Genomic DNA, 22,862 nt, shown 5'->3' on the forward strand with positions numbered 1-22,862 from the left:
AAAAAAGGTGCTTAGCAGGCATGCGGCAGAGTGAAGGGGGTAAAAGCAGGAGATTGGCTGGTTAGGAGAACAACCAGAGAACAGCCCTAGGTGGAAATGAGCAGGTGGAAATAGAGTAAAGGAGAGAGTCATAGGCAGATGGCAGCAGACTGGGAGGTGTATGAGAGCAGCAAACTAAAAGGAGAAACTGAGGGCAGAAGCAGGCTGTCAGAAATGTTGTGGTAGCAGGCAGCAGACTAGGGGAGCATCTGGGAAGAATTAGGCGGGCCGCATACAGAGGAGAAACAGGCAGGTGGCAGCATAGTAAAGTGGGGAGACAGGCAGGGGGTGACAGCCTGGGGTATCATCAGGTAGCACTAGACCAAGAAGGGAGGTAAACAAAAGGCAGCAGACTTTGGGGCAACAGACAGGTGGTAGCATACTTGGCTGCAATATGCAAGTGACAGCAGACTGAATGGGAATAGGCAGGCAGCAGCATACTGGGAAGAGAAATACGGAAGCAGCAGCATACTGGGAAGAGAAATACGGAAGCAGCAGCAGACTGGATAGGAAAACAAGCAGGTGGCAGGACAAAGGGAACGGGTAGACGAGGGATAGGCAGGTGGCAGCAGACATGGGGGGTTCAGGGAGGATGGAACAAAGAGGCTAGAGAATGAAGGGGGGAACAGATAGGTGGCAGTGAACTGAGAGGACAAGGGGCAGGCAGAAGAATAACGCTGAGAGAAAAGCTATGTGTTTGCTTAGCAGACTTGAAGGGAACTTGCAGGAAGTGATAGTCAGGAAGCAGACGGGCATGTGAGTGATGAGCAGACAGCAGACCTGGGGGTATGGCAGGAAGGAATAGACAGGCTGCAGAGTGAAGGGGGAAGAGGCAAGAGGCAATGGACTGGGTAGGAAAATAGTCAGGTGACAACAGACAGTGGGGCCAGGCAGGGCAGAATCAGCAGGCAGCAGAGTAAAGGACCAAGAACATGCAGACTGCAGCAAATTGGGAGCGGGAAGAAGCAGGCAGCGGATTGAGTGGAGAAATGCAAGAAGCAATAGGAAGTAAGCAGACAGGGTGCTCAATAGGCAGGCAGCAGTAATGTAAATTGGCAGAACAGACTGCTGGCAGCAGAAACGAGGGAACAAGCAGTACAGGATAGACAGGCTGCAGAGTATAGCTGAGAGAATAGGCAGGTGTTTGCATAGTATGAGGTAAAGGCACTAAGCAGATTAGGGGGCATTAAGCAGACTGTGGGAAAGGAGGTGCAGGAAATAATAGGTAGGAAGCAAAGAGCTGAGTGAAGGGGGGAAACAGACAAGCAACAACAGAGTAAGAGTGGGAGGAAGTAAGGTGATAATTGACTGGATAGAACAACCAGAGAACAGCCCTAGGGGAAATGAGTAGCGGATACAGAGAAAGGGAGAGGATGATAGGCAGGCGGTAGCAGAATGGGAGGTGTAAAAGAGCCGCAAACTTAAAGAAGAATCTAAGGGTAGAAGCAGGCAGTCAGCAATGTTGTGGGTGGCAGGCAGCAGACTAGTGGAATATATAGGAAGGAACAGGCAGGCCGCATACAGGAGGAGAAACAGGCAGGCGGCAGCATCGTAAAGCATGGAGACAGGCAGGAGTTACCAGACTGGTTAACTAGGCAGGTAGCACTAGACCAAGAGGGGAGGTTGACAAGCAGCAGCAGAATTAGTGGGAACAGACAGTCGGTAGACAAGCATGTGGCAGCAGACTGGGAGGATAAATACGCAGGTAGCAGCAGACTCGCTAGGGGAACAAGTATGTGCCAGGAAAAGGGGAAACAGGCAGGCGAGGAATAGACAGGTGGCATGCAGACAGGAGACTAAGTAGGCATACAGCAGAGTGAAGGCGGAAACAGATATGAGGTAGCAGAGTAAGACAGGAAGAGGAAGGTGGTAGTTGACTGGGTAGGAGAACACCCAAAGAACAGAGATATAGTAAAGGAGAGGGTGATAGGCAGGCAGGCAGGCATAGACAGAGAGGGGTAATAGGCAGACAGTGGCGGAATGAAAGGGGAAACTAGTGGAAGTAAGCAGTCAGCAATGTTGTGGGGATAGGCAGGCAGCAGACTGGCAAGGATTGAAGGAAGCAGGCTGTTGAGGAATGTGCGGTAAAAGAAAGTTAGGAAGCATAAGGGGGCTAAACAGGCAGTCAACAGATTGAAGGAGGGAGGACCAAAGACACAGTATAAAGTATAAAGACGCAGACAGCAGACAGGGGGGAAGGAGATTCGGGGGTGACTGACATGCAGGAAGGAATATGCAAGAAGCAGATGGGTAGGGAGGTAACCAGGTGGCATAGTGAGTCGGGGCGAACAGACAGGCAGCAGGAGACTGAAAGTGGGAAGAGGCAAGCTGTAGTAGATTGGGTAGGAAAACAATCAGGGAATAGACCAAGGCGGGAAAAGGCAAGCAGAAATAGACCAGACGAGGTGGCAGCATACTGGGTGGGGCAGACTTGGTGGTGTATAAGCAGACGGCAGCAAACTGGGAGGAGTAATAAGAAGGTGGCAGCAGACTTGGAGTGGGAAGAGGAGAGCAGCAGACTTGGAGTGGGAAGAGGAGGGCAGCAGAAGACTGGGTACAAGAACAGATAGGTAACGTCAGGCAGGTGGAAACAGACTGGAGGGTGAGAGAGGCAGCAGTAGACTTGAGGCGAAACTGGAAGACAGTGAGGGGTAATAGCCAAATAGGAAGGGGACTGGTCAGAGAGCAGCAGACCAAGAGGGCAAACAGATGGTGGGAATAGGCAGTCAGTAAAGTTGTGGGTGCAGAGAGACAGCAAACTGGGGAACATACAGAAATAGGCAGGCAGCACATAGAAGGAGAAACAGACGGGTGCAGCACAGTGGAGCTGCGAGACTAAGCAAGCGGTTGCATGCTAGAGGAAGGGCATGTGGCAGTAGACTCGGGCGAAAGACACAACAGGGTAGAAGGGGAAATGGGAGTACACAGGCAGCAGAGTGGAGAGGGTGCATATATGAAGGAACAGGCAGGCAGTAGAGGTAGGCTGGCAAGCAGTTAGCAGAGTAAAGAAGAATCAGACAGCATACAAGTGGGGGGCAAGTGACAGTAGACTGGGCAGAACAATGAGGCAGTAACAGGCTGGGGCATTCGGCATGTAGCAATAGACCAAGAGGGGTGGTGGTAGGCAGGCAGCAGCAGATTTGGGGCAGTAGGCAGGTAGTAGCATACTAGAGGGAATAGGCATGCAGAAGAAATGAGTGAGGTAATAGGCAGGTTGCAGCATACCGGAAGGAGGAAGAGACAAGCTGTAGTAGATTTGGGGAGGAACAGGAAGGCGGTAGCATACCGAGTAGTAGAACAGACAGCTGGCAACAGAAAGGGTGGACTAGGCAAGCTGCAATAGACCTAGCTGGGGAACAGGCAGTTGAGGAATAAGCAGACTGGTAAGGCGGGGACATCATGCAGTAAGGAATAGACAGGCTGTATACTAGGGGAAACCAGCAGGCAGCAGAGTAAAGGGGGAAGAACATGCAAGCAGCAGAATGGGACTGGGAAGAAGCAGGCAGGCAGCAGGGTGAAGTAGGCAGAACAGACAGGACAAACAGGCAGGACTAGGCAGGCAGAAGAGTAAAGGGGGAGGAACATACTGGTGACAGCAGAGTGGCATTGTGAAGAGGCAAGCAGCTGATTGGGGCAAAAAGGCATCAGACTGGGTTGAACATGGAGGAAGGAATAGACAGTAAGCAGGCAGCAGAGTGAAGGAGGAGAATAAGTAGGTGTCAAGAGACTGAGAAGGGGTTGCAGGCGGTAATGGACTAGGTAGAAGAACAGGCAGGTGTTAGTTGAAGGGAAGAAGAAGACAGTAGCTGACTGAATAGGAGAACACTCAGTGAACAGACCAGGCCAGGAATAGTCAGGCAGAAATAAACTGAGAGGGAGGTGATAGGCAAACAGCAGTCTGGGAGGGGCAATAGGCAGAGAGTAGCAGACTGAGAGGGGATACTGAAGGCAGGAATAGTAATCAAAGCTGACTTCTGGTGAACAGTCCAGGCCAGGAATAGTCAGGCAGAAATAAACTGAGAGGGAGGTGTCATCAAAGCTGACTTCTGGTGAACATGAATGATACATTAGGCAGCAGAGAGGAAAGGAATCAGGCTAGCAGCAGCATAGCAAAGCTTAGAGAAAAGGCAGGTGGTTGAATACTATGGTAGGAAAGGCAGGCATAAGATTAACCGATCATGAAGGCAGCAGACTGGGGGGGACACGCAGGAAGGAATAGGCAGAAAGCAGATAGGTAAGTTAACAGGCAGGCGTGTAGCAGCAGACTGGGAGTGTGAAGAGGAAGGCAGCAGCAGCAGACTGCATATAAGAACAGTTAAGTGGCATCAGGCAGGTGTGAACAGACTGGGATTGGAAGAGGCTGACGGCAGTAGACTTGAGGAGGAATTTAGGCAATAGCAGACCAGGTAGGAGAATAGGCAAGTGGGGGTTAGTGAGGCTGCAGTATACCTAGTGACAAGAAAGGTTACAGCAAACAGGGGAAACAGACAAGTGAAGGATAGGCAGACTTCAAAAGACAAGGAAGCGGGTGGTACATGTAGGAATGAAAGACATACGGCCGGCTACGGAAAACAAGCAGGTAGCAAGGTAAAGGTGGAAGAACATGCAGGCCGCAGCATACTGTGAAGTAGGAAGTGGCAGGAAGCAGATTGCAAGGGGCATGAAGGCAGGAGATTGGGAGTAGGCACGCAGCTAGCAGACTCAAGGGTGGCAGCAGACAAGAGGAAATAGGGAGGACAGAAGAGCAGGCTGACTAACGGGGGAGAACATGCAGACAGCACATGCAGGAAGCAGAGTGAAGATGGGGAAGAGGCAATCTGTAATAGACTGTTGGGAAAAGGCAAGCAGATATTGACCAAAGGGGGTAATAAGAGGGTGGCAGCAGACAGGGTGGGGGTATAGGCAGGCAGCAAACTGGGAGGAGGAATACAAAGGTGGCAGCAGACTTGGGGCGAAAACAGATAAATTATGTCAGGCAGGTAGGAACTGACTAGGTGGTTGGGAGAGGCAGCAGTAGACTTGGGGAGAAAATTGGCATGGAAATAGGCAGTTAGCAGATGAAGGGGACATGCAGACAGCAGAGTGATGTATGGAAAACAGTCTGGCAACAGTTGTCTGGGAGCAGAAATAGCAGGCAGCTGCAGACTTGGTAGGGTAAGGGCAGGGGCAGGTGACAACAGATGGGAAGATAATATTTTGGTGGGAACAGGAAGACGGAATTAGACTGGGAATGCACAGGGAAGCAAGAATAGACTGGGTGGTGATCAGGCAAGCAGCAGACTGGGGAAATGGACATGTGGGTGTAGACTTGGGAGGGGGACAAACAGGTGGCAGTGGACTGGAGGTGGAAAAGGCAGGTGGCAACAGACTGGAGGGATTAGGCAGGTGCAAGCAGACTTAAAGGGGCAGTAGTTTGACAGCAACAGACTGTGAAAGGAACAAGAAGTCTGATACGCGCAGGCAGCAAGCTTGGAGGTGGTGGGGAAGGCAGGGTGCAGTTTTGGTGTGGCATGCAGGAAGGAATGGGCAGGCAGCAGACATGAAAGAAACAGACAGCTAATAGAGTCAAAGGGGGTAGCAGGAGGCAGCAGACTTGGAGCGGCAAGGGGCAGGCTGCAGTAAACTTGTTGGTAGAACAGGTGACAGCAGGGAGTGGAAGAGACAGGCAGCAGATTGGGTAGGCAAGAAGGCAGCAGACCTTGTGGGGAATGTGCAAGGAGGAATAGACATGAATTTTACTAGCAGGCAGCAGAGTAAACGGGAGAACAAATAGACAGCAGACTGGGAGGGGAAGAGGCTGGTGGCAGATGATTGGGTTAAAACAGGAAGTAATAGGCAGTAAGCAGGCAGGCAGCAAAGTGAAGAGGCAGTACAGACAGACGGCAGCAGACAGAGGTGAACAGGCAGGACTGGATAGGTAGGGAGCAGAATTAAGATGGGAGAAAAGGTAAGTGTTTGCATGGTATGGGTGAAAGGCAAGAAGCAGATTAGGAGGCATGAAGGTAACAGACTGTGGGGGAGAGGTGCAGGAAATAATAGGTAGGAAGGAAAAAAGGTGCTTAGCAGGCATTCGGCAGAATGAAGGGGGTAAATTCAGGAGATTGGCTGGTTAGGAGAACAACCAGAGAACAGCCCTAGGCGGAAATGAGCAGGTGGAAATAGAGTAAGGGAGAGAGTCATAGGCAGACAGCAGTAGACTGGGAGGTGTATTAGAGCAGCAAACTAAAAGGAGAAACTGAGGGCAGAAGCAGGCTGTCAGAAATGTTGTGGTAGCAGGCAGCAGACTAGGGGAACATCTGGGAAGAATTAGGCGGGCTGCATACAGAGGAGAAACAGGCAGGTGGCAGCATAGTAAAGCAGGGAGACAGGCAGGGGGTGACAGCCTGGGGTATCATCAGGTAGCACTAGACCAAGAAGGGAGGTAAACTAAAGGCAGCAGACTTTGGGGCAACAGGCAGGTGGTAGCATACTTGGCTGCAATATGCAAGTGACAGCAGACTGAATGGGAATAGGCAGGCAGTAGCATACTGGGAAGAGAAATACGGAAGCAGCAGCATACTGGGAAGAGAAATACGGAAGCAGCAGCAGACTGGGTAGGAAAACAAGCAGGTGGCAGGAAAAAGGGAACGGGTAGGCGAGGGATAGGCAGGTGGCAGCAGACATGGGGGGTTCAGGGAGGATGGAACAAAGAGGCTAGAGAATGAAGGGGGGAACAGATAGGTGGCAGTGAACTGAGAGGACAAAAGGCAGGCAGAAGAATAACGCTGAGAGAAAAGCTATGTTTTTGCTTAGTAGGGGCAAAGTAAGGAAGCAAATTGTAAGCATAAAGGTAGCGGAGTGCACGGGGAGGTGCAGGAGGAAATAATAGGTAGGATGCAGACAGGGGGCTAAGCAACATCCAGGAGAGTAAAGGGGGAGAACTGACAGGCAACAGCAGACTTGAAGGGAACTTGCAGGAAGTGATAGTCAGGAAGCAGACGGGCATGTGAGTGATGAGCAGACAGCAGACCCGGGGGTATGGCAGGAAGGAATAGACAGGCTGCAGAGTGAAGGGGGAAGAGGCAATGGACTGGGTAGGAGAATAGTCAGGCGACAACAGACAGGGGGACCAGGCAGGGCAGAATCAGCAGGCAGCAGAGTAAAGGACCAGGAACACGCAGACTGCAGCAGATTGGGAGTGGGAAGAAGCAGGCAGCGGATTGAGTGAGGAAATGCAGGAAGAAATAGGAAGTAAGCAGACAGGGTGCTCAACAGGCAGGCAGCAGTAATGTAAAGGGGCAGAAGAGACTGCTGGTAGCAGAAACGAGGGAATAAGCAGTACATGATAGACAGGCTGCTGAGTGAAGCTGAGAGAATAGGCAGGTGTTTGCATAGTATGAGGTTAAGGCACTAAGCAGATTAGGGGGCATTAAGCAGACTGTGGGAGAGTAGGTGCAGCAAATAATAGGTAGGAAGAAAACAGCCGAGTGAAGGGGCGGAAACAGACAATTAACAGCAGAGTAAGAGTGGGAGGAAGTAAGGTGATAGTTGACTGGATAGAACAACCAGAGAACAGCCCTAGGGGAAATGAGTAGCGGATACAGAGAAAGGGAGAGGATGATAGGCAGGCGGCAGCAGAATGGGAGGTGTAAAAGAGCCGCAAACTTAAAGAAGAATCTGAGGGTAGAAGCAGGCAGTCAGCAATGTTGTGGGTGGCAGGCAGCAGACTAGTGGAACATATAGGAAGGAAAAGGCAGGCCGCATACAGGAGGAGAAACAGGCAGGCGGCAGCATCGTGAAGCATGGAGACAGGCAGGAGTTACCAGACTAGTTAACTAGGCAGGTAGCACTAGACCAAGAGGGGAGGTTGACAAGCAGCAGCAGAATTAGTGGCAACAGACAGTCGGTCAGTCAGTAGACAAGCATGTGGCAGCAGACTGGGAGGATAAATACGCAGGTAGCAGCAGACTCGGTAGGGGAACAAGTATGTGCCAGGAAAAGGGGAAACAGGCAGGCGAGGAATAGACAGGTGGCAGCAGAATTGGGGGAATAAGGAGGATGTAATAGAGATGCTGCATAATAATAAGGCAGGGCACCAGGCAGCAGAGTGAAGCTGAGGGAAAAGCCATGTATTTGCATAGTAGGGGGAAAGGCAGGAAGCAGGGGAGGTGGAGAAAGTAATGGGTAGAATGCAGACAGGAGACTAAGTAGGCAGACAGCAGAGTGAAGGCGGAAACAGATATGAGGTAGCAGAGTAAGACAGGAAGAGGTAGGTGGTAGTTGACTGGGTAGGAGAACACCCAAAGAACAGAGATATAGTAAAGGAGAGGGTGATAGGCAGGCAGGCATAGACAGAGAGGGGTAATAGGCAGAGAGTGGCGGAATGAAAGGGGAAGCTAGTGGAAGTAAGCAGTCAGCAATGTTGTGGGGATAGGCAGGCAGCAGACTGGCAAGGATTGAAGGAAGCAGGCTGTTGAGGAATGTGCAGTAAAAGAAAGTTAGGAAGCATAAGGGGGCTAAACAGGCAGTCAACAGATTGAAGGAGGGAGGACCAAAGACACAGTATAAAGTATAAAGACGCAGGCAGCAGACTGGGGGAAGGAGGGTGGTGACTGACATGCAGGAAGGAATATGCAAGAAGCAGATGGGTAGGGAGGTAACCAGGTGGCATAGTGAGTCGGGGCGAACAGACAGGCAGCAGGAGACTGAAAGTGGGAAGAGGCAAGCTGTAGTAGATTGGGTAGGAAAACAATCAGGGAATAGACCAAGGCGGGAAAAGGCAAGCAGAAATAGACCAGACGAGGTGGCAGCATACTGGGTGGGGCAGACTTGGTGGTGTATAAGCAGACGGCAGCAAACTGGGAGGAGGAATAAGTAGGTGGCAGCAGACTTGGAGTGGGAAGAGGAGAGCAGCAGACTTGGAGTGGGAAGAGGAGGGCAGCAGAAGACTGGGTACAAGAACAGATAGCTAACCTCAGGCAGGTGTAAACAGACTGGAGGGTGAGAGAGGCAGCAGTAGACTTGAGGAGAAACTGGAAGACAGTGAGGGGTAATAGCCAAATAGGAAAGGGACTGGGTGGAGAACAGCAGACCAAGAGGGCAAACAGACAAGCTGCAGTAGATTTGGGGAGGAACAGGAAGGCGATAGCATACCGAGTAGTAGAACAGACAGTTGGCAACAGAAAGGGTGGAGTAGGCAGGCTGCAATAGACCTAGCTGGGGAACAGGCAGTTGAGGAATAAGCAGGCTGGTAAGGCGGAGACAACATGCAGTAAGGAATAGACAGGCTGTATACTAGGGGAAACAAGCAGGCAGCAGAGTAAAGGGGGAAGAACATGCAAGCAGCAGAATGGGACTGGGAAGAAGCAGGCAGCAGAGTGAAGTAGGCAGAACAGACAGGATAAACAGGCAGGACTAGGCAGGCAGAAGAGTAAAGGGGGAGGAACATACTGGTGACAGCAGAGTGGCATTGTGAAGAGGCAAGCAGCTGATTGGGGCAAAAAGGCATCAGACTGGGTTGAACATGGAGGAAGGAATAGACAGTAAGCAGGCAGCAGAGTGAAGGAGGAAAATAAGTAGGTGTCAGGAGACTGAGAAGGGGTTGCAGGCGGTAATGGACTAGGTAGAAAAACAGGCAGGTGTTAGTTGAAGGGAAGAAGAAGACAGTAGCTGACTGAATAGGAGAACACTCAGTGAACAGACCAGGTCAGGAATAGTCAGGCAGAAATAAACTGAGAGGGAGGTGATAGGCAAACAGCAGTCTGGGAGGGGCAATAGGCAGAGAGTAGCAGACTGAGAGGGGATACTGAAGGCAGGAATAGTCATCAAAGCTGACTTCTGGTGAACATGAATGATAAATTAGGCAGCAGAGAGGAAAGGAATCAGGCTAGCAGCAGCATAGCAAAGCTTAGAGAAAAGGCAGGTGGTTGCATACTATGGTAGGAAAGGCAGGCATAAGATTAACCGATCATGAAGGCAGCAGACTGGGGGGGACATGCAGGAAGGAATAGGCAGATAGGTGAGTTAACAGGCAGGCGTGTAGCAGCAGACTGGGAGTGTGAAGAGGAAGGCAGCAGCAGACTGCATATAAGAACAGTTAAGTGGCATCAGGCAGGTGTGAACAGACTGGGATTGGAAGAGGCTGGCGGCAGTAGACTTGAGGAGGAATTTAGGCAATAGCAGACCAGGTAGGAGAATAGGCAAGTGGGGTTAGTGAGGCTGCAGTATACCTAGTGACAAGAAAGGTTACAGCAAACAGGGGAAACAGACAAGTGAAGGATAGGCAGACTTCAAAAGACAAGGAAGCGGGTGGTACATGTAGGAATGAAAGACATGCGGCAGGCTAGGGAAAACAAGCAGGTAGCAAGGTAAAGGTGGAAGAACATGCAGGCCGCATCATACTGTGAAGTAGGAAGTGGCAGGAAGCAGATTGCAAGGGGCATGAAGGCAGGAGACTGGGAGTAGGCACGCAGCTAGCAGACTCAAGGGTGGCAGCAGACAAGAGGAAATAGGGAGGACAGAAGAGCAGGCTGACTAACGGGGGAGAACATGCAGACAGCACATGCAGGAAGCAGAGTGAAGATGGGGAAGAGGCAATTTGTAATAGACTGGGTGGGAAAAGGCAAGCAGATATTGACCAAAGGGGGTAATAAGAGGGTGGCAGCAGACAGGGTGGGGGTATAGGCAGGCAGCAAACTGGGAGGAGGAATACAAAGGTGGCAGCAGACTTGGGGCGAAAACAGATAAATTATGTCAGGCAGGTGGGAACTGACTAGGTGGTTGGGAGAGGCAGCAGTAGACTTGGGGAGAAAATTGGCATGGAAATAGGCAGTTAGCAGATGAGGGGGACAAGCAGACAGCAGAGTGATGTATGGAAAACAGTCTGGCAACAGTTGTCTGGGAGCAGAAATAGCAGGCAGCTGCAGACTTTGTAGGGTAAGGGCAGGTGGCAACAGATGGGAAGAGAATATACTGGTGGGAACAGGAAGACGGAAGTAGACTGGGAATGCACAGGGAAGCAAGAATAGACTGGGTGGTGATCAGGCAAGCAGCAGACTGGGGAAATGGACATGTGGCTGTAGACTTGGGAGGGGGACAAACAGGTGGCAGTGGACTGGAGGTGGAAAAGGCAGGTGGCAACAGACTGGAGGGATTAGGCAGGTGCAAGCAGACTTAAAGGGGCAGTAGTTTGACAGCAACAGACTGTGAAAGGAACAAGAAGGCTGATATGCGCAGGCAGCAAGCTTGGAGGTGGGGGGAAAGGCAGGGTGCAGTTTTGGTGTGGCATGCAGGAAGGAATGGTCAGGCAGCAGACATGAAAGAAACAGACAGCTAATAGAGTCAAAGGGGGTAGCAGGAGGCAGCAGACTTGGAGCGGGAAGGGGCAGGCTGCAGTAAACTGGTTGGTAGAACAGGTGACAGCAGGGAGTGGAAGAGACAGGCAGCAGATTGGGTAGGCAAGAAGGCAGCAGACCTTGTGGGGAATGTGCAAGGAGGACTAGACAAAAATTTTACTAGCAGGCAGCAGAGTAAACGGGAGAACAAATAGACAGCAGACTGGGAGGGGAAGAGGCTGGTGCCAGATGATTGGGTTAAAACAGGAAGCAATAGGCAGTAAGCAGGCAGGGTGCTAAGCAGGCAGGCAGCAAAGTGAAGAGGCAGTGCAGACAGACGGCAGCAGACAGAAGTGAACAGGCAGGACTGGATAGGTAGGGAGCAGAATTAAGATGGGACAAAAGGCAGGTGTTTGCATGGTATGGGTGAAAGGCAAGAAGCAGATTAGGAGGCATGAAGGTAGCAGACTGTGTTGGAGAGGTGCAGGAAATGATAGGTAGGAAGCAAAAAAGGTGCTAAGCAGGCATGCGGCAGAGTGAAGGGGGTAAAAGCAGGAGATAGGCTGGTTAGGAGAACAACCAGAGAACAGCCCTAGGTGGAAATGAGCAGGTGGAAATAGAGTAAGGGAGAGAGTCATAGGCAGATGGCAGCAGACTGGGAGGTGTATGAGAGCAGCAAACTAAAAGGAGAAACTGAGGGCAGAAGCAGGCTGTCAGAAATGTTGTGGTAGCAGGCAGCAGACTAGGGGAATACCTAGGAAGAATTAGGCGGGCCGCATACAGAGGAGAAACAGGCAGGTGGCAGCATAGTAAAGCAGGGAGACAGGCAGGAGGTGACAGCCTGGAGTATCATCAGGTAGCACTAGACCAAGAAGGGAGGTAGACAAATGGCAGCAGACGTTGGGGCAACAGGCAGGTGGTAGGAAATCAAGCAGGTGGCAAGAAAAAGGGGAACAGGAAGGCGAGGGATAGGCAGTGGTAGCAGACATGGTGAGGTCAGGCAGGATGGACCAAAGAGGCTAGAGAATGAAGGGGGGAACAGACAGGTGGCAGTGAACTGAGAGGACAAGAGACAGGCAGAAGAATAAAGCTGAGAGAAAAGCTATGTGTTTGCTTAGTAGGGGCAAAGTAAGGAAGCAAATTGTAAGCATAAAGGTAGCGGAGTGCAGGAGGAGGTGCAGGAAATAATAGGTAGCATGCAGACAGGGGGCTAAGCAGCAAGCAGGGGAGTAAAGGGGGAGAACTGACAGGCAACAGCAGACTTGAAGGGAACTTGCAGGAAGTGATAGTCAGGAAGCAGACGCGGCTAAACAATCAGGCAGCAGAGTGGGAGGGGGAGAGGCAGGTGGCAGCAAAAGAGGAAACAGGCATGTGAGTGATGAGCAGGCAGCAGACCTGGGGGTATGGCAGGAAGGAATAGACAGGCTGCAGAGTGAAGGGGGAAGAGGCAGGAGGCAATGGACTGGGTAGGAAAATAGTCAGTTGACAACAGACAGTGGGACCAGGCAGGGCAGACTCAGCAGGCACCAGAGTAAAGGACCAAGAACATGCAGACTGCAGCAGATTGGGAGTGGGAAGAAGCAGGCAGCGGATTGAGTGGGGAAATGCAGGAAGAAATAGGAAGTAAGCAGACAGAGTGCTCAACTGGCAGGCAGCAGTAATGCAAAGGGGCAGAACAGACTGCTGGCACCAGAAACAAGAGAACAAGCAGTACATGATAGACAGGCTGATGAGTGAAGCTGAGAGAATAGGCAGGTGTTTGCATAGTATGAGGTAAAGGCACTAAGCAGATTAGGGGGCATTAAGCAGACTGTGGGGAGTAGGTGCAGAAAATAATAGGTAGGAAACAAATAGCCGAGTGAAGGGGGGAAACAGACAATTAACAGCAGAGTAAGAGCGGGAGGAACTAAGGTGATAGTTGACTGGATAGAACAACCAGAGAACAGCCCTAGTGGAAACGAGTAGCGGATATAGAGACAGGGAGAGGATGATAGGCAGGCGGTAGCAGAATGGGAGGTGTAAGAGAGCAGGAAACTTAAAGAAGAAACTGAGGGTAGAAGCAGGCAGTGAGCAATGTTGTGGGTGGCAGGCAGCAGACTAGTGGAACATCTAGGAAGGAACAGGCAGGCCGCATTCAGGAGGAGAAACAGGCAGGCGGCAGCAGCATCGTGAAGCATGGGGACAGGCAGGAGTTAACAGACTAGTTAACTAGTCGGGTAGCACTAGACCAAGAAGGGAGGTTGACAAGCAGCAGCAGAATTAGTGGCAACAGACAGTCAGTAGACAAGCATGTGGCAGCAGACTGGGAGGATAAATACGCAGGTAGCAGCAGACTCGGTAGGGGAACAAGTATGTGCCAGGAAAAGGGGAAACAGGCAGGCGAGGAATAGACAGGTGGCAGCAGAATTGGGGGAATAGGGAGGATGTAATAGAGATGCTGCATAATAATAAGGCAGGGCACCAGGCAACAGAGTGAAGCTGAGGGAAAAGCCATGTATTTGCATAGTAGGGGAAAAGGCAGAAAGGAGGGAAGGTGCAGAAAGTAATAGGTAGAATGCAGACAGGAGACTAAGTAGGCAGAAAGCAGAGTAAAGTGGGAAACAGATATGAGGCAGCAGAGTAAGACAGGAAGAGGAAGGTGGTAGTTGACTGGGTAAGAGAACACCCAAAGGCAGAGATATAGTAAAGGAGAGGGTGATAGGCAGGCAGGCATAGACAGAGAGGGGTAATAGGCAGAGAGTGGCAGACTAAAAGGGGAAACTAGTGGAAGTAAGCAAGCAACAATGTTGTGGGGTAGGCAGGCAGCAGACTGGCAAGGATTGAAGGAAACAGACTGTTGAAGAATGTTCAGTAAAAGAAAGTTAGACGCATAAGGGAGCTAAACAGCCAGTCAACATATTGAAGGAGGGAGAACCAAAGACACAGTATAAAGTATAAAGACGCAGACAGCAGACTGGGGGTAGGATATTCGGGGGCGACTGACATGCAGGAAGGAATATGCAGGAAGCAGATGGGTAGGGGGTAACCAGGTAGTAGAGTGAATCGATGAGAGAGGCAACAGTAGACTTGACGAGAAACTGGAAGCTAGTAGCAGACTGGGTGGGACAACAGGCAGGTGGCAAGCTAGGCTTGGTAGAGATAGGATGCAACAAACGGGAGTAACAGGCAAGTAAGGAATAGGCAGACAGCAACAGACTTGGAGAGGAGATGCAGAAAGAAGAAGAGTGAAGGGGCGAGAATAGGCAGGAGGCAGTAGACTGGGAGGGGGACAAAGCAGGTGTCAGTGGACTGGGTGAAGGAGAAGTCAGGCAACAGGAAACAGGGAGAACCAAACAGGCTGTGGGGGGAACAGGCAGAAAGGAAAAGACAGGTTTCAGAATGGTGAGAAATAAGCAGCCAAGGTGGAAGAATATGCAAGCGGCAGCAGACTGACATGTGGAGGAGGCAAATGGTAGTGGACTGGGAAAGAGAACAGGCAGGGAATGTCAGGTAGCTCTAGACTAGCGGTAGACATAGCAGACGTAGGGTCACAAGCAGGCAGCAAATTGAGAAACTGAAGGCAGAAGCATGCATGTTTTGGGGGCAGGTAAGAATAGACTGGGTAGTGAACAGCAGACTGGGGGAATGGAGAGATGGCCGACTTGGGAGGGGGACAAGCAAGTGGCAGAGGAATGGTGGTGAAAAAGGTAAGCTTGGAGAGGTAGCAGGCAGGTTGCCGTTTTACTAGGGCATGCAGGAAGGAATGGGCAGGCAGCAGACTAGTGAAATTGACAGCTAGCAAAGTGAAAGGGAGACAGCAAGTAGGAGGCAGCAGACTGGGAGTAGGAAGAGGCAGGCTACAGTAAACTGTCTGGTAGAACAGGCGACAGCAGAAGGGAAGACAGGCAGGAGATTTGGTTTCCAAGAAGGCAGCAGACCTAGGGAACATGCAGGAAGGAGCAGACAAGAAGAAGACAGTGATAAACAAGCAGGAGGCTAAGCAACAGGTAGTAGATTAAAGCGGTAGAACAGATCAACAGAGTAAAAAGGTGAAAGAAGTCAGCGGTAGTTGACTGGATAGGAAAACACCCAGAGAACAGCCCTGGATAGGAATAAGCAGGGGTAAATAGAGTAAGGGAGGGGGTGAGAGGTAGGCAGCAGCAATGTTGTGATAGGCAGGAAGCAGACTGAGGGGAACATGCTGATGGCTTTATGGAACATGCAGGTGAGAGATAAGCAGGCAGCAGACTTGTGGGTCTGGCAGGAAGAAAGAGTCAGGCTGCACAGTGAAGGGGGGAACAGGCAGGAGGCAATGGACTTGGCAGGAGAACACTCAGGTGACAGCAGACAGTGGTATCGGGCAGGATAGAATCAGCAGACGAAGAACAGCAGGTGGAAGCAGACTGGAAGTGGGAAGAGGCAGTCAGCAGATTGAGTAGGGAAAATGGAGGGAGGAATAGGCAATACACAGACATGGTGCTAAACAGGCAAGCAGCAGAGGGAATGGGCCATACAGACAGGCAGCAGACAGGAAGGAACAAGTAGGACAGGCTAGGCAGGCAGCAGAGTGAAGCTGGGAGAATAGGCAGGTGTTTGGTTAGTATGAGTGAAAGGCATGAAGCAGATTAGAGGGCATGAAGGCCTCAAACTGCAAGGGGAGGTACAGAAAATAATAGCAAACAAGGGACAAGGCAGGCAGCAGAGTGAATAGGGGAGAACAGACAAGCAGCAGCAGAGTAAGAGGCAGGCAATAGTTGACTAGTTAGGAGATCGACTAGAGAACACAGGCAGGCAGAACACAGTAAGAGAAACAGATAGGCGCAGCATAGTGGAGTTGGGAGAACAGGCAGCAGACTGGGGGTGACAGATAGCAACAGACTAGTGGGGGAAATATAAGTTGGAAATAGGCAGGCAGCAAACTGGGGAAGGGTGCAAGATAAAATAAGCAGGCAGCAAACAAAGGACCAACAAGCAGTTACCAGAGTGAAAAAGAAGCAGGCAGCAGACTGGGAGGGGGAATAAGCAGGTGGCAGTAGACTGGGTAGGACAACAGTCAGGCGGTAACAGACTGGGAGATTGACAGCGGTAGACCAAGAGGGGTAGGCAAGCAGCAGCAGATTTGGGGATATCAGGCAGGTAGCATACTTGAGCGGAATAGGCATGCAGCAGCAGAAACTGGCAGAGGAATAGGGAGTTTGCAGCAGAGTGGGAGGAGGGAGAGGCAAGCTGCAGTAGGTTTGGGATGAACAGGATGGTGGTAGCATACCAAGTAGAACGGACAAAAAGGTGCAACACGATGGGTGTAATAGGCAGGCTGCAATAGACCTAGGCTGGGAACAGGTAGGTGGTAGGAACGGGGGAACAGGCAGGGGTGGGATAAGCAGGCTGGTTAGGTGGGGACATCATGCAGGTAGGAGTATAAAGGCTATAAACTAAAAGCAAGATGGGACTGGGAAGAAGCAGGCAGGCAGCAGAATGAAGGAGGAGAACAGACAGGAGGAATAGAGAGGACTAAGCGGGCGGAAGAGTAAAGTGGAAAGATCATACAGGTGACAACAGAGTGGGATTGTGAAGAGGCAGACAGCAGATTAGGGGACAAAAAGGTAGCAGACAAGGGTGAACATGGAGGAAAGAATGGAAAGGAAAGGGGAGACTAGTCAGCAGACTGAGAGGGGAAAGAAGCAGGCGGTAATGGACTAGTTAGAAGAACAGGCATGCGGTAGTTGAAGGGAAGAGGCAGGTAGTAGTTGACTGGGTAGGAGAACACTCAATGAACAGACCAGGGCAAAAATAGTCAGGCAGGAAAAGATTGAGAAGAGGCTGATAGGCCAGAGACAGCAGACTTGGAGAGGAAAATAAAGGTGGGAATAGGCAGTCATCAACGTTGTGGGAGCAGACAGCAGACTTTGGGTGAATATGCATGTAGAAAAAGGCAGGGGGGGGGACAGGAAAAGAACCAGGCTGGTGTCAACATAGCAAAGCTTGGAGAATAGGCAAGTGGTTGCATATAAAGGGTTAAAAGGGCCACTGGGTATGAGAACAGTGAGGTGGCACCAGGCAGTTGGGAACAGACTGGGGATAGAAGAGGCTGGTCGCAGTAGACTTGGCGAGGAACAAAAAGGCAATATCAGACCGGGCAGGAGAATAAGCAGGTGACAACAGAATGGGGGGATAGTGTGGCTGCAGTAGACCTAGAGAAAAGCAAGGTTGAAGCAAATGGGGGAACAGACAAATAAGGTATACACAGACTGCAACAGACTGGAGGGAGTGGTATACTCAGGAAGGAAAATACATGGTTCAGACTGGGAGAAACAAGCAGGCAGTAAAGGTGGAAGAACATGCAGGCCACAGCATACTGTGTGCTGGAAGAGGCAGGAAGCAAATTGGAAGGGGTATTAAGGCAGTAGATTGGGGGTGGACATGAAGGAAGCTATAGGCAAGAAGTAACCAGAGCTAAACAGGCAGGCGGCAGATTGAAGGGGGGGGGGGAGTCAAAGATACAATATAAAGTATAAAGATGCAGCCATCAGACTGGGGGAAGGAGATTGGGGGTGATAGAAATGCAGGAAGGAATATGCTAGAAGCAGACAGGGAGGGGGTAGCCAGGTAGCAGAATGAATCTGGGAGAACAGACAGGCAGCAGCAGACTGAAAGTGGGAACAGGCAAGCTGTAGAAGACTGGGTAGAAAAACAATCAGACCAAGGCGGGAAAAGGCAAGCGGAAATAGACCAGAGGAGGTGGCAACAGACTGGGGGGGGACAGACTTGGTGAGGTATATGCAAGCGGCAGCAAACTGGGAGGAGGAATAGGAAGATAGCAGCAGACTGGGAGTGGGAAGAGGAAGACAGCAGCAGACTGGGTATGAGAACAGATAGGTGACAGATAGGTCAGGCAGGTGGAAACAGACTGGAGGGTGAGAGAGGCAGCAGTAGACTTGAGGAGAAACTGGAAGACAGTAGCAGACTGGGTGGGAGAACAGGCAGGTGGTAACAGAATGGGGGATAGGCAAACTGCAATAGACCTAGGCTTGGAACAGATAGGATGCATCAAGTAACAGGCAAGTAAGGGATAGGCAGACGGCAACAGACTAGGAGGGGACATGCAGAAGAAAGAAGACAGGCTACAAACTGGGGGAAGCAAACGGGCAGCAGAGTGAAGGAGAGCTAACAGACAGGAGACAGTAGACTGGGAGGGGGAGAAGCAGATGTCAGTGGACTGTGTGGAAGAGCAGTCAGGCGACCGGGAACAGGGAGGACAGAATAGGCTGAGGGGGGAACAGGCAGAAGGGAAAAGACAGGTTGCAGAATGGGGAGAAACAAGCAGCCAAGGTGGAAAACTGAGATGGGGAGGAGGCATGTGGTAGTGGAATGGGAAAGAGAAAAGGCAGGGAATGTCAAGTAGCTCTAGACCAGAGGTAGACCCACAGTAGGGTCACAAGCAGGCAGCAAACTGGCATGGGAATAGGCAGGTAGCAGATGAGGGGGAACAAGCAGATAGCATTGTGATGAGGAAAACAGGCAGGCAACAGCAGACTGTGAGCAGAAAAAGCAAGGAACTGCAGACTTGGTAGGGGAACTGACAGGTGGTAACAGATGGGAAGGGAACATACTGGTGGGAACAGGAAGATGGAATTAGACTGGGGAGGTCTAAGAAATAAGAAGTAGGAGGCAGACAGAGGTAAGATAGCAGCAAACTGAAAGCAGAAACTGGAGGCAGAAGCAGGCATTCAGTGCAGGCAAGAATAGACTGGTTGGTGAACAGGCAAGATTGGGGAATGGACAGATGGCCGTAGACTTCGGAGGGGTACAAGCTGGTGACAGTTTGGTTGCGGAAAAGGCAGGTTACAGCAGACTTGAAGGGGGAGCAGTTTGACAGCAACAGACTGAAAGGAACAGGGATGCATATTTGTGCATGCTGCAAGCTTGGAGGGGGAGCAAGCATGTTGCTGTTTTGGTAGGGCATGCAGAAAGTAATGGGCAGGTAGGAGGCAGTAGTGAAACTGATAGCTAGCAAAGTGACAGGGGGACAGCAGACTGGGAGTGGGAAGAGGCAGGCTGCAGTAAACTGGTTGGTAGAACAGCCGAAGAGACAAGCAGCAGGTTTGGTGTGCAAGAAGGCAGCAGACCTTGGGAGAACATGCAGAGAGGAATAGACAAGAAGACATAGTGAAAAACAAGCAGGATGCTAAGCAACAGGCAGTAGAGTAAGGAGGGAAAACAGATAGGCATCAGAGTAAGAGGGGGAACAGGCCAGCGGTAGTTGAATGGATAGGAATAAGCAGGAGTAAATAGAGTAAGGGAGAGGGTGATAGGTAGGCAGCAGCAGACTGGGAGGGATAAAAGAGCAGCAAACTAAAAGGAGAAACTGAATGCAGAAGCAGGCAGTGAGCAATGTTGTGGGGGGTAGGCAGGCAGCAGACTGAGGGGAACATGCCGGTGGCCTTAGGGAACATGCAGATGAGCAGGCAGTAGACTTGGGGGTGTGGCAGGGAGAAATAGACATGCTGCACAGTGAAGGGGGGAGAATAGGCAGGAGGCAGTGGACTTGGTAGCAGAACACTCAGGCAACAGCATACAGTGGTATCGGGCAGGATAGAATCAGTAGGCAGTAGAGTAAAAGACAAAGAACAGCAGGGGGCAGCAGATTGCGAGTGAGAAGAGGCAGTCAGCAGATTGAGTGGGAAATTGCAGGAAGGAATAGGCAATACTCAGACAGGGTGCTATACAGGCAAGCAGCAAAATTAAGGGGCAGTACAGACAGGCGGCAGCAGAGAGGAGGGAACAAGTAGGACAGAATAGGCAGGTGTTTGCTTAGTATGAGTGAAAGGCAGGAAGCAGGCTAGAGGGCATGAAGGCAGCAGACTGCAAGGGGAGGTGCAGGAAATATTAGGTAGGAAGCAAACAAGATGCTAGGCAGGCAGCATACTAAATGGGGGAGAACAGACAAGCAGAGTAACAGACAGGCAATAGTTGACTGGTTAGGAGAACAACTAGAGAACACAGGTAGGCAGAACACAGGAAGAGAAACAGATAGGCGCAGCATAGTGAGTTGGGAGAACAGGCAGAGGTTGCATGCTAGGGGGAACGGCAGTTAGAAACAGATAGCATTAGACTAGTGGGGGAAACGTAAGTTGGAAATAGGCAGGCAGCGAACTGGGGGAGGGTGCATGACAGAATAAGCAGGCAGCAAACACAGGACCAACAATCAGTTAGCAGAGTGAAGAAGAAGCAGGCAGCAGACTGGGAGGGGGAAGAAGGAGGTGGCAGTAGACTGGGTTGGAGAACAGTCTGGCAGTAACAGACTGGGGGAATTGGCAGGTAGCAATAGACCAAGAAGGGGTAAGCAAGCAGCATCAGATTTGGGAGGAACAGGCAGGTAGCATACTTCAGCGGAATAGGCATCAGGAATTGCAGAGGAAATGGGAGGTTCCAGCAAAGTGGGAGGAGGAAGAGACAAGCTGCAGTAGGAGAACAGACAGAATGGGTGGAATAGGCAGATTGACGTAAACCTACGTGGGGAACAGGTAGGTGAAGAATAAGCAGGCTGGTTAGGCTGGGACATCATGCAGGGAGGAATAGACAGGCTGCAAACTAGGGGAAACAGACAGCAGAGAAATTGGACTGGGAAGAAGCAGGTGGGCAGCAGAGTGAAGGGGGGAGAAAAGACAGGTGAAAGCAGAGTAGGATTGTGAAGAGACAGGCAGCGGATTGGGGGGGGGTGTATCAGACTGGGGTAAACATGGAGGATGTAACAGGCAGGAACCAGGCTGCAGAGTGAAGGGAGAACAGACAGATGCCAGCAGACTGAGAAGGGGAAGAGCCAGGCGATAATTGACTAGTTAGAAGAACAGGCAGACGGTAGGTGAAGGGAAGAAGCAGGCAGTAGTAGAAGGGAAAAAATAGTCAGGCAGGAAAAAACTGAGAAGGGGGTGATAGGCAGGCGACAGCAGACATGGAGGGGCAATAGGCAGAGAGCAGCAGACTGAGAGTGGATACTGAAGGTGGGAATAGGCAGTCATCAAAATTTTGGGTCTCACAGCAGACTTGGGGGTGAATATGCCTGTAGAAATAGGCAGGCAGCAGATAGAAAAAGAATCAGGCTGGTGGCAACATAGCGAAGCTTGGAGAATTGTCAAGTGGCTTCATACTAAGGGTGAAAAGGTAGGCAGAAGATTATCATGTCATGAAGGCAGACTAGGGGGACATTCAGGAAGGAATAGTCTGAAAGCAGACAGGGGAGTAAACAGGCAGGCCTGTAACAACAGACTGTAAGTGGGAAGAGGAAACCAGCAGCCCACTGGGTACGAGAACAGTGTGGGAACAGACTGGGGATGGAAGAGGCTGGCCGCAGTAAACTTTGGGAGGAACAGAAAGGCAATAGCAGATTGAGTAGGAAAATAGACAGGTGACAAAAGAGTGGGGGAAAATAAGGCTACAATAGACATAGGAAACAGGAAGGTCTCAGTAAATGGGGGGAAGCGCAGACTGTTACAGACGGGGGGGTACATGGAGGCAGACTGAAAAGGGGAGAGCCGACAGTCGTCAGGAAACAGGAGGGAATAGGCAGCAGATTGATGGGTAACATGCAGGAAGAAACAGCCAGACAACAGACTGAAAGTGAGAAGAGGCAAGCTGTGGTAGACTGGGTAGGAAAGCAATCGGAAAAGACAGGGGGAGGAAGGAGAGTGGAAATAGATAGTGGGGTGTAGGTGCAGGTGGCACCAGATTGGGAGTGGGAAGAGGAAAGGGTACAAAAACAGGAAGGTGGCATCAGACAGGTGGCAACAGAATTGGGTTGATAGGCAAGCTGCAATAGACCTATTCCAGAAACAGAATGGAGGAATGGGGGGGGGGGAGGCAAGCAATGGATAGGCAGATGGCAACACACTTGGGAGGGACATGCAGGATGGAAAATGCGGCTGCAGACTGGGGAGAAACAAGCAGGCAGCAGAGTGAAGGCGGAAGAACATGCAGGCGGCGGGGATCTTGCATGTGGGAGGAGGCAGGGGGTGGTGGGATGGGTAGGTGAACAGGCTGGCAGCAACAGACTAAGCAGGAATATCAGTTAGCACTAGACCAAGAGGGAAGATACAAGATAGACAAGTGATAGCAGACTTTAGGGCACAGGCAGACAGCTAATTGGCATGGGAATAGGCAGATAGCAGATGAAGGGGGCAAGTAGATAGCAGAGCAAAGAGAGGAGAACATGCAGGCAACAGAAGACTTGGAAGGGGAACTGTCATTTGGCAACAGGTGGGAAGGAAACATACTGGAGGGAAAAGGAAGGTGACGTTAGACTGGGAAGGGACTGGGAGGCAAGAATAGACTGGGTGGTGATCAGGCAAGCAGCAGACTGGAAGAATGGACAGGGGCTGAAGACTTGGCAGGGGAACAAGAAGGTGGCAGCAGACTGAGGGGGATTAGGCAGGTGCAAGCAGACGTGAAGGGGCATCAGTTTGATAGCAACAGGAAGGCAGATGTGCAGGCAGCAAGCTTAAGTGGGGACATGCAGGATGCAGTTTTGGTGGGGCA

The sequence above is a fragment of the Sceloporus occidentalis genome, unplaced genomic scaffold (assembly GCF_023333645.1).
Source record: "Sceloporus occidentalis isolate IW3139 unplaced genomic scaffold, rSceOcc1.0.p SCAF_22, whole genome shotgun sequence".
Taxonomy (NCBI): domain Eukaryota; kingdom Metazoa; phylum Chordata; class Lepidosauria; order Squamata; family Phrynosomatidae; genus Sceloporus; species Sceloporus occidentalis.